Source organism: Ranitomeya variabilis, chromosome 5 (assembly GCF_051348905.1).
Source record: "Ranitomeya variabilis isolate aRanVar5 chromosome 5, aRanVar5.hap1, whole genome shotgun sequence".
Classification (NCBI taxonomy): Eukaryota; Metazoa; Chordata; class Amphibia; order Anura; family Dendrobatidae; genus Ranitomeya; species Ranitomeya variabilis.
Window position 1 is genome coordinate 128,679,213 of NC_135236.1, and position 14,784 is coordinate 128,693,996.

Genomic DNA, 14,784 nt, shown 5'->3' on the forward strand with positions numbered 1-14,784 from the left:
TTTTTTTTAATTATTTTAAGATTAGATGTTTTTACTATTGACGCTGCATAGGCAGCATCAATAGTAAAAACTTGGTCACACAGGGTTAATAGCAGCGATAACGTAGTGAGTTACCCGCGGCATAATGCGGTCCGTTACCGCTGGCATTAACCCCGTGTGAGCACTGACTGCAGGGGAGTAGGGGCAGGGGAGTAGGGAGGGACTAATCGGACTGTGGCCGTCGCTGATATTGGTCTATGTATTTTATGCGTATATATCTATTCTATTCTAACCTGTCAGTGTGATTTTACTGTACGCGCACATGAATTGCCGGCTTTCCAAAGGACACTGGTGTGTAAAAATCGGACAGCACTCGCATGGTCCAAGTGCTGTGTGATTTTTTTCTCACGCCCATAGGATTGCACTGGCGAGTTTGGGGCAAATCTTGGTAACAATCTCAGCATGCTGCGATGGATGGGATTTATAGAAATCTCCTGCCCGCTGTGCTTTTATTTCACTCAGCGTAAACTGACCTGCGGTGCATGTTTCTCATCAGCTTCGTGGAAATTACGCTGAGTTTTATGTGTGGAGTTTCTCCATAGATTTGCATCAGATACGGAAAATCTGCAGGTAAAAAAAAACGCACATTTGTTTTTAGTGCATTTCTGTGATGTAAATGCATAAAAAACGCTTGCAATCTGCACCTACGTTTTTCAATAAAGTTTTGTCAAAGCCAAATACCAGGAAGTATCAAAAACAAAGCAGCTTTATGTAAAGCATGATATACAAAAAGAGGCAAAAAAACACATGTAAAAAAACAATGAAAAAACGAAAGTAGCCTAATTTAAATAATAGGCGCAAAAATGGTGCAGAACTTCCGCAGCGCCAAAAACTTATCAAAACATCAACATGAGGATAGATCCTTGTGGGCAACACGGTGGCTCAGTGGTTAGCACTGTTGGTTTGCTAACCTTGGGGTCCTGGGTTTAAATCCCACCAAGGAGGACATCTGTAAGGAGTTTGTTTGTATGTTCTCCCCATGTTTGCGTGGGTTTCCTCCGGGTTCTCCGGTTTCCTCCCACACACCAAAGACAGACTGATAGGGAATGTAGAACGTGAGCCGCAATGGGCACAGCGATGTACATAAGACACTGTGGAATATGATGGTGTTTTATAAGCAAAATAATAATATCCTTTAGAACCTATGGGTTTGTGAAATAATGCTTTTTGTTGTTATGTCAAGACCCCCAGCTGTCTTTGTAGTTAACTCTTCGGAGCTGCATTATTTGTGCAGTCCTATGTAAGAGCACAGGTCCTCATGAGTAGTGCCCCTGCTTGCTCAGTACAGGTGGCTCTGCCCATGCCTGTCCCCAGTGATAAATGTGTGCGAGCTCGCGGACTTGTGCACCAGCCCGGGCCCCGTCTCGCCTGCACCGGGCAGCAGTGTCAGTGCAGCCGCCGCCGCCTGCACCGTACAGCCGAGCAGTGCAACTATTTATGGCTTATTCGGCAGCCTGACCTGTGATCAATGATCCGGGCTGCGCATTAGCGGCGGAGCACCGAGCACACCGCCAGCATCCAGGGGACCAGGATTGAGTCATCACCGAGGGGAGGGGACCTGGTCCCGCTTGGAGCAGCAGCAGCAGCAGCGGCAGAGCCGGAGACACGTGGGGAGCAGCCCGGAGCGGGGAGGGGGCTGTCGGGTGTCGGTGCTGCTCCTCGGCACAATGACTGACAGGAGAGCAGGAGGCAGGAGACCTCTCTGATCACTACTGCTGCTGGTGGGACAGGAGGTAAGAGCAGGGCTGGGGGCACCGTGCACGGGCAGGACAGTGCCAGGCTGCCACCTGTATGTGCTCAGTGGAGGATGTCACCTGGATGGATGAGATGGCAATGCTCTTGTGATACTTTACTGCTACTTTCCTGCTGGCGCCCAGGGGGTTAACTCTCCCTGCAGCCCCATCTGTAGGATTTCATTGGGTCTTGCACTTGTTTTTGGACTCTGCAACTGACCAGCATCCCAAGCACTGCGCTCCCCGGCAGCGGTGAGTACGGGCAGCCACTGCCAGAGTCCAGTGCCCATGATGGCTAGTAGCCCTGACACTGCTGGGGTGGCCTGCAATGCAGAGCTCTGATGGTGGGAGCAGACTGGCAGACTCAGGGTTACATAGCCAGGTATGTGTGTGTGTGTGGGGGGGGGGTTATTGTAAGATCCCCTGGTGAAGAGGTGCACTCCTTAAATCTAGGGGAGTGACTGTATTTTGGAATCCATAGGAGTTGTCAAGTGATTATATATATATATCTCTAAAAGGAGCCAGGCGTGTGACTAAGTCTATCAGCCCTCTGGGCTTGTAAAGCTTCTCATTGATGCCTTGGCTACTGTCAAAGTCATTCTGAGAGCTTGTACTCTGCACACACCTCTGTCTGGTGCCCCCAGTCTGATCTACTGGAGGGGGCACAATAGTTGGGCTTGTTATACAATTGGGCATTGCAGACAAATGCTGATGGTCTGCAGCATCAGATTGTGCTGATTTACGGCGAATATTGTCCCCCCAACTCACATGGCTACTCACAGCTGGCACCCCCTGGTCACACTGTGATGCCAGCCCCTCCACCAGCAGCATGCCATTACAGTACCTAGCATAGAGTGGACAGCAGGTGCTTAATGCAGCATTTAGGGACCAGATGTAACAGCCTGCAAGGTCCACAGACTTTCTTATCTCCTTGTTTTGCATAATGCTGTTGTCTGTACCATTGGCTATAGCTGGATGTATAGAGAATATTTATGGCTATAGAGGGCAGGGTTGGATATATTTAGCCTGGCAATGGAATTTACATTGCTAATTGTAACCTGGGTGTGTATTGTAGAGCTGCCGTATAATCAGCTCTTATATACGAGTGCAGGGATACCATGAAGTGTCCATACACTCAGCGCTCCCATGAAGTGTCCATACACTCAGCGCTCCGAGCCTCCGCCACCATTACAGGAGGTACGCTGTTACTCTAGGCTTCCTGCATGCTTCTTCTTCAGCCCAATTCTGCTTTTCACATTCACTTTCGTGCCATGATGACATTTGTGGCCAATTTCTTTAATTACATCATCCAGGCTACATCTTATTTCTGCAAAATGCTGTAAACTTATAATTGCGATGTTTGCATTTACTGAGCTGCTTTCATGTTCAAAGAAAAAAAAAGTGTTTTTTTGAATTTATTTATTTATTTTGGGTGATGGAGGCAGTGGAGAGTCTGCTCCTTGCTACTGGAAATAGCTGATAATCATTCATTTCACCAGGGTCTGCTTCTGCTTGTGTAATGTAAAGTTACCATAATTAAAGGGGTTCTTCTAATCAGGATTTTCTGAGCGGCTGCCGCGATAAGAACATCTTTCCCTTTACTTTTAGCTAAAGTTTTCTTGAAATCTACAGTAAGGAACAGAAAGGTTTTAATTATATAACCGCCAGGCTCGCTGTAAGAAATTGTTCACGGGTTTCTATTTTTAAGCCATTCTACAAATACCTGTTCCTTTTCCATGCTTTATTTCAGTGAGTCACATTCTATATAGAGAGCCATTGTTTATTCTAATTAGCATCTATGCATTAGAAAAAAATAGGAGCCAATCCTAGATAAGTGTAAATTGTGATTTATGGCGTTACTTATGGTGATATTTAGTATTTTGGCATCAGATGTGTCCATGTGCAAGTGATACTTTATATTGTTTATAAATAGAGGTTTTGTTGTAAACTATAAACTGTTGAATCCAAGATCTGTCACAAAGGATTATAATGATGAGCTCTCAAGGAAAGCATCTACATAACAAAGGTTTAGCATAGTAGATTATTAGTTCTAGGAAGGTTGGCTTAAGGGCCAGAAATGCACAGTTTTTAATACTTCGCAGTCATTTTAATGGAATTCTAATAAAGGACTTTTATTTTATCAGATGGACGTGCCAAACTTTTCCTCTTCCTATTCTATTTTATATAGCAAACATAGAATGGGGTGTTTGGTGTCCTTATTATAAAAGTATATACAATTAGTTAAAAATTCACAACATTAGGCACAAAGATCCTTTTGGGTAGTTTCAAAAACCGGCAGACTTGTTGTAAACATTTCTTCAAGCGTTCCATTAATCTAAACAGGGGGCTTGGGAGAAAAAAGAATCCACGTGCTTGCTGCAGAAACAGCCCTCAGATGTATGGTGCTGATTCTCGGTCTCAAAAGTGTCTGCAATATATCTTCTGCTTATCATGATTTATATGATGTTACTAATTGATGCAGAAGTTGCACATAATATTTATTTTCCTGTATTCTTAGATGACACAAAGCTTTGTAGTCTTAGATGTAGATACCATACAGAATTTTATATCCCTTAATAAATTAACTAAATGGACAGCAAAATGGCCAGTATATATATTTTAAGGCAGAAAAGAAACGTCACTTATACCCAGAAAGGGTCGCTGTTGGGTGAGTGTATAGTGGAGAAAGATTGGGAGTAATTGTTGGTAGTAATGCCAGTCTGCTGCATCAAAAGCCAACAATATAATGTAGGTTTTCAGGAAGGGCATAGTGTCTAGAAAAGAGAACATTTAACCACTTGTGTGACCACATTGGGAGCAGACAGTCCAGTTCTGGCCACCAGTCAATCTAAAAGATTTCCGAGATCTGGAAGAAGGGCACCCATATTTATAAGATGTATGGAGATTCTCAGTTATTACTTAGCAATTGAAAATATATTTACCCTAAATAGGAAAAGCTGGCGGGGGATAGGGGATCTCTATATGAATATGTCTAGGGCCCTTATACAATAAATTATTATTATTTTCCCAGTCCTAAGATTGAACTTAAATTAAGTGCGATTTTCCTCTAAGTTGTAAAGCTGGTTGAATCATGAAGTTGTACCTGCTCCCACAAGATTTGGTAAAGTCTGAAGGGGTGAGTATATTTAAGGAAGAATCCTATATCTAATTTGTAAAACGCATCATGTAGGGTTACTGGAACTAGTGTAAAACGATGATCCATGGATGTGTCCGATAGGCAGCAGGCGGTAGGAAGGATATTTTTTCACTTTGTGGCCAATGGGGTCATCATTTTACAGATTTATCATTCTTCAGAAAAACTAGGGTTTGCAGGTATAAAAGTAACGCCCCTGTGTGAATTAAATATAGGTGTCCATACTTGCTTCCAGAAGAATAAAGTTGTACTTATGTTTTGTACTTTTAGGATTTTTCAATACATCAATCCAAGTTATTTACCGGTGATGATATGGGATCGAATGTTATCATAAGAGTGATGATGCTGGGGTAACCCGAGAGAACTAATCACATGCATGATGATGCATTTTCTCTTATGGTAAAGTGCTGCTGAAGTCAATAGGATTCATCAGCAAATTAGTTTTATCAGGTTTTGTGAAAGAAAAGTAAACGTTTTGCCATAGATATTAGATATCTGTCTGCTAAACGCTCACTCGGTTGGCAACTGTTCCTCCTGCCCCTTATTCTAGCCCATATACAATCATACTGTAAGACTTAAAGGGAACCTGTCACCTTGAAGATGCAGTCCAATCTGCAGGCACCATGTTATAGAGTAGGTGGAGCTGAGTTGACTGATACAGGTGCATCTCAAAAAATTATAATATCATCAAAAAGTTAATTTATTGGCGAACTTCCCAAAATAATGTCACTATCCGTATAAAATATAACACAGAAGCTACAAACTGATGGCTATGACCCATGATCAACACGAATCTTAGATTTCATCAATGTAACCTTCATCACTTTCAAGCAAGGTTTTATATCCCCCCTTTTTTCCCTTCTCCCCCCCTTAACTATTACGACGCAGTTGAGTTTATGTGGATGTACAGTATTGACACTCCTGCAATTCTGTCAGATAATACTCAGTTTCTTCCTGAAAATGATTGCAATCACACATTCTTTGGTATTATTATCTTCATTTAATTTGTCTTAAATGAAAAAACACAAAAGTGAATGAAGCAAAAAGCAAAACATTGATCATTTCACACAAAACGCCAAAAATGGGCCAGACAAAAGTATTGGCACCCTCAGCCTAATAATTGGTTGCACAACCTTTAGCCAAAATAACTGTGACCAACCGCTTCCGGTAACCATCAATGAGTTTCTTTCAATGCTCTGCTGGAATTTTAGACCATTCTTCTTTGGCAAACTGCTCCAGGTCCCTGATATTTGAAGGGTGCCTTCTCCAAACTGCCATTTTTAGATCTTTCCACAGGTGTTCTATGGGATTCAGGTCTGGACTCATTGCTGGCCACCTTAGAAGTCTCCAGTGCTTTCTCTCAAACCATTTTCTAGTGCTTTTGGAAGTGTGTTTTTGGGTCACTGTCCTGCTGGAAGACCCATGACCTCTGAGGGAGACCCAGCTTTCTCACACTGGGCCCTACATTATGCTGCAAAATTTGTTGGTAGTCTTCAGACTCCATAAAGCCATGCACACGGTCAAGCAGTCCAGTGCCAGAGGCAGCAAAGCAACCCCAAAACATCAGGGAACCTCCGCCATGTTTGACTATAGGGACCGTGTTCTTTTCTTTGAATGCCTCTTTTTTTCTCCTGTAAACTCTATGTTGATGCCTTTGCCCAAAAAGCTCTACTTTTGTCTCATCTAACCAGAGAACATTCTTCCAAAACGTTTTAGGCTTTTTCAGGTAAGTTTTGGCAAACTCCAGCCTGGCTTTTTTATGTCTCGGGGTAAGAAGTGGGGTCTTCCTGGGTCTCCTACCATACAGTCCCTTTTCATTCAGACGCCGATGGATAATACGGGTTGACACTGTTGTACCCTCGGACTGCAGGGCAGCTTGAACTTGTTTGGATGTTAGTCGAGGTTCTTTATCCAACATCCGCACAATCTTGCGTTGAAATCTCTTGTCAATTTTTCTTTTCCATCCACATCTAGGGAGGTTAGCCACAGTGCCATGGGCTTTAAACTTCTTGATGACACTGCGCACAGTAGACACAGGAACATTCAGGTCTTTGGAGATGGACTTGTAGCCTTGAGATTGCTCATGCTCCCTCACAATTTGGTTTCTCAAGTCCTCAGACAGTTCTTTGGTCTTCTTTCTTTTCTCCATGCTCAATGTGGTACACACAAGGACACAGGACAGAGGTTGAGTCAACTTTAATCCATGTCAACTGGCTGCAAGTGTGATTTAGTTATTGCCAACACCTGTTAGGTGCCACCGGTAAGTTACAGGTGCTGTTAATTACACAAATTAGAGAAGCATCATATGATTTTTCGAACAGTGCCAATACTTTTGTCCACCCCCTTTTTTATGTTTGGTGTGGAATTATATCCAATTTGGATTTAGGACAATTCTTTTTGTGTGTTTTTTTCATTTAAGACAAATTAAATGAAGATAATAATACCACAGAATTTGTGTTTGCAATCATTTTCAGGAAGAAACTGAGTATTATCTGACAGAATTGCAGGGGTGTCAATACTTTTGGCCACAACTGTATATCTGTTTTGCATATCTAAAACCAATAAGTCAAGGATATTGTGTTACTCCTATTTTGTCTGATACATTTTCCCCTGCGAGGGGATCCATGTACTTCAGGTTATACATTGTTTATGTAATTTGGATGCTATCTGCAATAAAAACTGTTGAAACTAAAAAGTTAATTTATTTCAGTTCTTCAATACAAAAAGTTAAACTCATATCTAGAGTAATTACAAGTAGAATGATGTATTTCAAGTGTTTATTTCTGTTCATGTTGATGATTATGGCTTACAGCCAATGAAAACCCAAAAGTCATTATCTCAGTAAATTAGAATACTTTATAACACCAGCTTGAAAAAATTATTTTAACATCCGAAATGTTGGCCTACTGAAATGTATGTTCAGTAAATACACTCAATACTTGGTCGGGGCTCCTTTTGCATCAGTTACTGCATCAATGCGGCGTGGCATGGAAGCGATCAGCCTGTGGCACTGATGAGGTGTTATGGAAGCCCAGGTTGCTTTGATAGAAGCCTTCAGCTCATCTGCATTGTTCGGTCTGGTGTTTCTCATCTTCCTCTTGACAATACCCTGTAGATTCTCTATGGGGTTAAGGTCAGAGGAGTTTTGCTAGCCAATCAAGCACAGTGATATTGTTGTTTTTAAACCAGGTATTGGTACTTTTGGCAGTGTGGACAGGTGCCAAGTAGTGAAGAGCAAGTTTAGTCGTTACTCGGGTTTCCCCGAGCATGCTCGGGTGGTCTCCGATTATTTTGGCGTGCTCGGAGATTTAGTTTTCGTCGCCGCAGCTGCATAATTTGCTGCTGCTAGGCAGGCTGAATACATGTGGGAATTCCCTAACAATCAGGCAACCTTCACATGTATTCAGGCTGTCTAGCAGTCGCAAATCATGCAGCTGCGGCGATGAAAACTAAATCTCCGAGAACGCCAAAATACTTGGACACCACCCGAGCATGCTCAGGGAAACACAACTAACAAGTATACTCGCTCATCACTAGAGTCTAGTCCTGCTGGAGAATGACATTTCCGTCCCCAAAAAGCTTGTCAGCAGAGGGAAGCATGAAGTGCCCTAAAATTTCCTGGTAGACGGCTGCTCTGACTTTGATCTTGATTAAACACAGTGGACCTACATCAGCAGATGACATGGCTCCTGAAACCATCATTGATTGAGGATATCTCACACTAGACCTTGGAAATCAAGGTCCCAGAGTCTGGATGAACAGTTGAGAGGCCACAATCCAAGCTGCTTGATGTCTAGTGTGAAGTTTCCACAATCGGTGGTGGTTTGGGGAGCCATGTCATCTGCTGGTGTAGGTCCACTGTGTTTTATCAAGACCAAAGTCAGCGCAGCCGACTACCAGGAAATTTTAGAGCACTTCATGCTTCCCTCTGCCTACAAGCTTTTTGCAGATGCAAATTTCATTCTCCAGCAGGACTTAGCACCGGTCCACACGGCCAAAAGTACCAATACCTGGTTTAAAAACAACAGTATCACTGTGCTTGATTGGCCAGCAAACTCGTCTGACCTTAACCCCATAGAGAATCTATGGAGTATTGTCAAGAGGAAGATGAGAGACACTAGACCCAACAATGAACGAGCTGAAGGCTGCTATCAAAGCAAACTGGGCTTCCATAGCACCTCAGCAGTGCCACAGGCTGATCGCCTCCATGCCATGCCGTATTGATGCAGTAATTGATGCAAAAGGAGTCCCGACCAAGTAATGAGTGCATTTGCTGAACATACATTTCAGTAGGCCAACATATCGGATTTTAAAATCATTTTTCAAGCTGGTGTTATAAAGTATCCTAATTTGCTGAGAAAATGACTTTTGGGTTTTCATTGGCTGTAAGCCATAATCATCGACATTAACAGAAATAAACACTTGAAATACATCACTCTGTTTGTAATGACTCTATATAATATATGAGTTTCACTTTTTGAATTGAACTGAAATAAATTAACTTTTTGATGACATTCTAATTTTGTGAGATGCTCAAAAATATGCAAAATATCTAGTAAAACCTGTGTTTTCATAGTTTAAACCTCTGGTTTTTCTGGGATTTTGGATCCGGTGGGCAGTCCTATCAGTGATTGACAGCTTGCATTGTATATGAGTGCATAAAGAGATAGCTGTCAATCACTGATAGGACTGCCCACTGGACTGAAAATTCCAGAAAGATCAGAAGGTTATATGATTACTAGTGATGAGCGAATATACTCATTACTCGAGACTTCCCGAGCATGCTTGGGTGTTCTCCGAGTATTTTTTAGTGCTCGGAGATTTTGTTTTCATTGCCGCAGCTGAATGATTTACATCTGTTAGCCAGCATAAGTACATGTGGGGGTTGCCTGGTTACTAGGGAATCCCCACATGTAATCAAGCTGGCTAAGAGATGTGAATCATTCAGCTGAGGTGAGGAAAACTAAATCTCCGAGCACTAAAAAATACTCGGAGGACCCCCGAGCGTGCTCGGGAAGTCTCGAGTAACGAGTATATTCGCTCATCACTAATGATAACAACACAGGTTGTGCTGAATATTTCCTCTCAAAATGATATATGAATCCACTCATCTCCTCCTGTTCTACTGTATAACATGATGCCTCCAGATTGTAATGCATTTTCATGGTGACAGGTTCCCTTTAAGTGATGGCTTATATTTCCTGAAAGTCAAAAATAAATGTTGAAATCCATCAGTCCAATGCTTGTTTCCACTGACATAAATGTGTCAATGGAGGAATGTCAGGACCCCCAATACCCCCTTCCATACACTTTAGATGATTGGTTGAAATTGATGGGTTATACCAACATTAATGTATGTGGCCACCTTAAGGAAGAACAATAGTGTGAATAACCACTATATTAGCATATATTCGGAATTGTAAATCACTTTCAGTTCTTTGTCCTGCTGCTTTGCTCCATTGTTTCTTGGGGTTCTTGCAATAGGTGCAGTATGGGTGAGGGGAAAGACAAGGAAATTCCTACATGTGATGAATGTCAAGCACTAGGGATTTTATAGCATTATTTCTGTGTTAGGATGTTGTCCTATGGTATCTGTTATTTTTAACTTAGCTCATGTGTTCCCCCAGAAGCTCACTGTATGAGACCCCTAGTACCTGCTGCCCCAATCTATCAAATAGTCCAGTTTGCATGGAAAACAATTAATATTTTGTGCTACAAACTCAAAGTGAGCAAATTTCCATTTCTAAGATCAAGTTCTAGTCTTTGGTGCCCCATAATGCTTTTCGGTGCTAGGTGTTCCTTCTCCCTGTGGCAGTGATTGGGGCGCCCATCCATCATGATGGTTCGCCTTTTCCCAAGGGGACATCCTCTCCCAGCTGGGTCGGTAGTTATAGAACGAGGCAAAGTGGTGTCACTTAGCATCGCTGATCCCATTTGTTCTCCACTAAGAAGAATGTCCTGTCACAAGCAGCTCTTCCCTTTGGCCTCAGTGAGCGATAAGGCAGGAGAAGGGGGGAGAAGCAAAGCCTTTTTGACTATTTAAAACTCATTCATTGATACACCGAGCACGCTGAGTTCCTGGAGCAGTCTGCTTCATCGGGAGAACAGCACATCAAATGTTACAAGGGAAGCGGGCTTTGGGTGCGTGCAGACAGTAAGTGATTACCTCGCTCGTGGTGAGGAGTCTGCAACCCATGACACAGCTTCTTCTTGTTCTATCAATATTATTTTACGGATTGGAAGTCTAATGCAGCCTGGTCGGGGCTAGCGCACTGTCTGCTGGCGACACTAGAGGAAGGGTGCCAGGTGTTGAGTGCAGAGGAACGTGATCCTGTTCGATATTCCAGTGTGACTGAGGCCAAACATTGTATGTCAGCCAGGAAAAGATTTGTTTTTTCAAGCCCATACTCACCCCGAGAGATGCAATGATGTCACCTTATAGTGTGACAGTTATTGATATCATCTAACACATTAATTACCGTAGTTGCTGGGTGCTGGAATTGAGCCATCTGACCTGGTTCTCGTGCAACAAGGTCTCCTTGGAATTAAGGGAAGCAGGAATAATGGTAATCAGCTCACCTCCCAAGGAGGAAAATTCAGTGTGAAAACCACTTGTATTTACATAGGAACCCTGGTAGACGCAAGGAGTGTAGGAACACACCAGGCTGGTATTCTAGTCAGAAATGGGAGAGAAGGTTCATGATTGGACTGGGCTCCTGCAACAATGACAAAATGTTAAGACATAACTTTTACTAGAAACATGGTAAGAAAAAGTAAAAAAAAGATTAAAGATTTAATGTGGCACTGTGTCCTCACCTGTTTTCTATACTGTATCTAATAAAGATTATTTATATTTTATTATAAGTTGTGGACTTCATGGTCGTTATTTTGTGTTTTTTTACCCATTTCCTCCTTCTGTCTCCTTGTTTATCAACGACTAGTCCGTATGCTATATCCAATATCGTTATCAGCGGATATTTATTCTCCTTTCTACCTGTAGTAATACTTCTGTAGTTGGTAGCTATGCTGATTAAAGTCGTGATTTTGCTTATGTATTATAAGTTATGTTTTAACATTTTCTCATTGGTGCTGGAGCCCAGTCATCGTGGGCCCTTCTTCCACTCCTCAGAATTAGGTCTTTCTTTCTGTATGTAAAAGGTTGCCAACATGATTATTATTATTATTTTTTTTTTTTTAAGGACTACTTTCAACAGTAGGTAAGACTATGTTGTTCATATGTCCAGTAATCGTCAGTTAGAACGGATCCAGCAGCAGGGAATGCTGATCTCACCAATGCAGGGCTTCCTTAAGGCCTCACGTGTCCTAGCCCAAGATGCTGTGTACTTGGTTATCCTCATCAAGTTGGCTCATGTCAAACCGAACAATGCTTCCCAGAGTCACCACCAACACATCCAGAGTCGCAACGCCCTATCCAGACTTTCTCCAAGGATCCACAGCTTAAGGCTGGTTTCACATTTGTGTTTTTTGCCGTTGCGTTTTAGCGTTTTTTTTAACTATATTTAACATTAAAAACGCATGCGTTTTTTTTGTATGCTTAATGCCGCGTTTGACGACGCATGCGTCGTTTCTATGCTTGCGTTTTGTTGCAGAAATGCAACATGTAGTAATTTCTAGAGGCGTTTTTTTTGGCGCAAAAACGCATTTGTTTTTTTGCGGCAAAAAAACGTATTGCTGTCTATGTAAATGCATGCGTTTTTAAGCACATGCGTTTGGTTGCGTTTTAAACGCATGCGTTTCAATAGAAAAAAACAAGACTACACACTGATAAGCCACCCCCCACCATCAAGGTGATAAAGGGATCCAAACCCTAACCCTAACCCTAGTGATCCTAACCCTAACCCTAGGGATCCTAACCCTAACCCTACCCCTAACCCTAGGGATCCTAATCCTACCCCTAACCCTAACCCTAGGGATCCTAACCCTACCCCTAACCCCAACCCTAGCTATTTCTATTTATAGTGGGTTTTCTAGATGATTTTGATGATTGGCAGCTGTCACACACTTCTCAGCATGCGTTTCAAAAACGCAAACGCAGGGAAAAACGCATGTAAACGCGTCAAAACGCCGCGTTTTTTTACCGCATGAGAAAATGCATGCGTCTAAAAAACGCAGCATTTGCACGCATTTACATGTGTTTTTTTCACCACCTGCGTTTGCGTTTTAAACGCTGCGTTTTTAAACGCAAATGTGAAACTAGCCTAACTTCCACCCGAACTCTCCTTCAACTCCTCTCAATCACCCACCAATGGCAAAAACCCCCGCACTCCAACTCCGGCCTCTTGACACTGCCCTCTAGTGGCCAGATCATATATTACATCACAAATCTCCAATACAGTAAACTGTAATTAACCTTTACATTTGCACAACTTTTTTGTTTAATGGATTGCTGTTGGATCCGTTCTAAAGGCCCCGTCTCACATAGCGAGATCGCTAGCGAGATCGCTGCTGAGTCACAAGTTTTGTGACGCAACAGCGAGCTCAGTAGCGATCTCGCTATGTGTGACACGTACCAGCGATCAGGCCCCTGCTGCGAGATCGCTGGTCGTGTCGGAATGGCCTGGACCTTTTTTTGGTCGCTGAGGTCCCGCTGACATCGCTGAATCGGTGTGTGTGACACCGATCCAGCGATGTCTTCACTGGTAACCAGGGTAAACATCGGGTCACTAAGCGCAGGGCCGCGCTTAGTAACCCGATGTTTACCCTGGTTACCAGCGTAAATGTAAAAAAAACCCAAACACTACATACTCACCATCTGATGTCCGTCAGGTCCCTTGCCGTCTGCTTCCTGCTCTGACTGAGATCCGGCCGTACAGTGAGAGCGCAGCACAGCAGTGACGTCACCGCTGCGCTCTGCTCTCACTGTACGGCGGCTCAGTCAGAGCAGGAAGCAGACGGCAAGGGACCTGACGGACATCAGATGGTGAGTATGTACTGTTTGTTTTTTTTGGTAACCAGGGTAAACATCGGGTTACTAAGCGCGGCCCTGCGCTTAGTAACCCGATGTTTACCCTGGTTACCCGGGTGCTGCAGGGGGACTTCGGCATCGTTGAAGACAGTTTCAACGATGCCGAAGTCGTTCCCCTGATCTTTGGTCGCTGGAGAGAGCTGTCTGTGTGACAGCTCCCCAGCGACCACACAGCGACTTACCAACGATCACGGCCAGGTCATATCGCTGGTCGTGATCGTTGGTAAATCGCTATGTGAGACGGGGCCTTAACTGATGACTACTGGACATGTGAACATAGCCTTAGTATGTAGTAGAAGACAGATGATAAATTGGCACTGTCACTATAACAAAATGTAGTATCAGTCAAGAGGTAAAAAAGGCTATTTTATTTGTACAGTGTCTTAAACGTAGGATTCACTTACCCTACCTCTGGGTGGATACTACATTGTATGGGATTGACAGCACCAATTTAATATCTTCTGCTATATACTTACCTACTATGTTTGGTGACCCATCCAAAACTCCTCTTGAGAAAGCAAAACAACGGGAAATGCCAGACATTAGAAGACAGTATACCTTATAACCAGCTGAGAAACACATTAAAAAAGTGAACACCCCCTTTATGGGTATATATATGTGGAATACTAATCTGTCAGATCACATTAGGTGAGGAGTTGTCCTCTTTCTATTGTTTTGTTTTACAACTTAAAAAAAAATTCACTGACAGCGAACATTTCTTACAGACGAAATGGAAAACCGTAATTAATAATTAGGATTTTAAATAATATGTATCTATAGCCCAGAATTCTGATATAATAATATAATGTAAACTGCTGAATAACAATAATAACAATCACAATAATCTGTACATGCTCCAGCAGCTTTAAAAA

The 14,784-nt window shown here is 42.7% G+C and overlaps 1 protein-coding gene across 8 annotated transcripts in view; it reads left to right on the top strand.

The window, feature by feature from the left end:
• Positions 1–1,418: 1,418 nt before the first annotated feature.
• Positions 1,419–14,784, top strand: part of MEGF11 (multiple EGF like domains 11) — a 598,735-nt gene continuing 585,369 nt past the window's right edge. For 3 of the 8 annotated variants that reach the window (XM_077263274.1, XM_077263279.1, XM_077263284.1), the window contains exon 1: positions 1,419–1,772. The gene's annotated coding sequence lies outside the window, so the exon portion shown is untranslated. Of the gene's footprint in view, positions 1,773–1,800; positions 2,155–2,910; positions 2,970–14,784 lie in introns of those variants that run through there. The other 5 variants (XM_077263276.1, XM_077263280.1, XM_077263286.1 and 2 more) reach the window with 4 other exon arrangements.